The sequence below is a fragment of the Poecilia reticulata genome, linkage group LG22 (assembly GCF_000633615.1).
Source record: "Poecilia reticulata strain Guanapo linkage group LG22, Guppy_female_1.0+MT, whole genome shotgun sequence".
NCBI classification, from domain to species: domain Eukaryota; kingdom Metazoa; phylum Chordata; class Actinopteri; order Cyprinodontiformes; family Poeciliidae; genus Poecilia; species Poecilia reticulata.
The window spans coordinates 24,400,141-24,402,287 of NC_024352.1; the positions used below are offsets into that span (position 1 = coordinate 24,400,141).

General features: G+C 39.0%; 1 long non-coding RNA gene across 1 annotated transcript in view; it reads left to right on the forward strand.

The window, feature by feature from the left end:
• Positions 1-249: 249 nt before the first annotated feature.
• The window catches only part of LOC103458804 (uncharacterized), a 3,810-nt gene continuing 1,912 nt past the window's right edge, over positions 250-2,147 (forward strand). The window contains exon 1 of the long non-coding RNA XR_532625.2: positions 250-1,056. This is a non-coding gene — a long non-coding RNA (uncharacterized LOC103458804). The remainder of the gene's footprint in view (positions 1,057-2,147) is intronic.

Consider the following 2,147-nt stretch of genomic DNA (forward strand, 5'->3'; position numbering starts at 1 on the left):
GGTTCTGGTTCCAGTTCCAGTTCCAGTTCCGGTTCTGGTTCTTGTCCCGGTTCCAGTTCCGGTTCTGGTTCTGGTTCTGATTCCGGTTCTGGTTCTGGTTCTGGTTCTGGTTCCAGTTCCGGTTCTGGTTCTTGTCCCGGTTCTGGTTCTGGTTCTGGTTCTGGCTCTGTTTCTTGTCCCGGTTCTGGCTTTGGTTCTGTTTCTTGTCCCGGTTCCGGTTCCGGTTCCGGTTCCGGTTCTTGTTCTGGTTCCGGTTCCGGTTCTTGTTCTTGTTCTGGTTCCGGTTCTTGTCCCAGTTCTGGTTCTGGTTCCGGTTCTTGTCCCAGTTCTGGCTCCGGTTCCGGCTCTCAGCCCAGATCAGGAAGGTTCTGTGACTCTGCGGTTTTTGTCTCAGTCAGAAACATTTATTTTGATTAAATGTTCAGCCGGTTTGTTCCTCCACACTAACAGGATTCACAGACGAACATTTATTTTCTTAACTTCCTCTTTAAAACAGTGAGAACTCTAATTATTTATCTGATTGTTGCTGAAAGAGCATTTTATTTCACACATTGACCACTGACTGGATCAACCAGCAGGAAAATCTGGTCGATTTTGGTATTTTTCACATTGATTGACGCCTTTTCTGTGTTTTTTTGGCTCAATAAAACAGATTTATTTTAATTAAATCTTCTAATAATGCTCAGAAACGCATCAATCAACCCAGATCCAGATTTCCTCAAAGTCTCATTCTGACATATTTTTAATCTGAGTATAATCCAAAACTGCCCATTTTCATGCATCACAAAATGTATTGATAACTTTTAATATATCCTTATGTATAAAATTCAACAAGCTGCACAACAGAACATGCTGCTGATTGATGCTGAAAGAGCATTTTATTTGAGATATTGACCACTGACTGGTGCTAATCCCAGGAAAATCTGGTCGATTTTGATCTTTTTCACATTGGTTCACATTAGTTGATGCCTTTTAAACCTGTAAATGTCAACGTTAAAGTAATCCAAGGGTTTGCTTTAACGTAAACCTTTGGATTTACGTTAAAGTAATCCAAAGGTTTGCTTTAACGTAAACCTTTGGATTTACGTTAAAGNGGTCATAATTTTGATGTTTTTTCTTAGAATTTTGCCTTTTTTTTCCTCAGAATTTTTACATTTTTCTCAGAATTCTGACAGAATTTTGACCTTGAGCTCAGAGTTTCACTTAAATCTCAGAATTTTGACTTTAATCTAAAAAAAAATTGGACTTTTTCCTCCAAATTTTGTTGCGGAATTCAGAATTTTTTAAAATAGAATTTTGACTTTTGGCCTCAGAAGATCAAAGTCAGAATTCTGAGATTTAAACCAGATTAGTTTTTTTCCAGTGGCCCTAATCCTCTTCCATAGAATGGAGAAGAATTGACAAGCGATTAACTTACACAATGAATTTCTCAATTTTTATAACTTTTTATCACTTTAAATAATGAAAATAATAAACTATAGCCAAGAATAAACTCATTCCCAGTGGTTGAGGAACATGGATATGAAACTGTTTATGAAATGGAGGAAGGAAAGAAGGAAATGGCAACAGGTGGATACATTATGAGGGAAGGGATTGGAGAAAATGACACATTATGACCCCTATGAAACCTCCTGCCACCTTTACTGGAGTCTTATTATCATATTTCCACGACACAGCAAACGTGCGCAACATAAAATAATTACTTTGTGGATGAAAATGTGCAGCACATTTAAAGACTACAAAGGGACGAAGTGGCAAAGGAGCCACGTTGCTATTTATGACGTTGTACAGGTTTAGTTTCAAGAGGAATAGATTCAAAATGTGAATCAGAAAAATCCTTATGATTTACAGCCGTGTAATAAAATGCAGGATAATCGATTTTGGTCTATCGTGAATTTGAGCAGATTTTAAAGAAGTGAATGGAACTGAAAGCTGCTTTTCTGGATGAGTCACTGTTTTCATCAGTGGGTGAAAATGGATCAGAAGGGAACGGTTCCGGTTCTGGTTCCGGTTCTGGTTCCAGTTCTTGTCCCGGTTCTGGTTCTTGTCCCGGTTCCGGTTCTGGTTCTGGTTCTGATTCCGGTTCTGGTTCCAGTTCCAGTTCCAGTTCCGGTTCTGGTTCTTGTCCCGGTTCCAGTTCCGGTTCT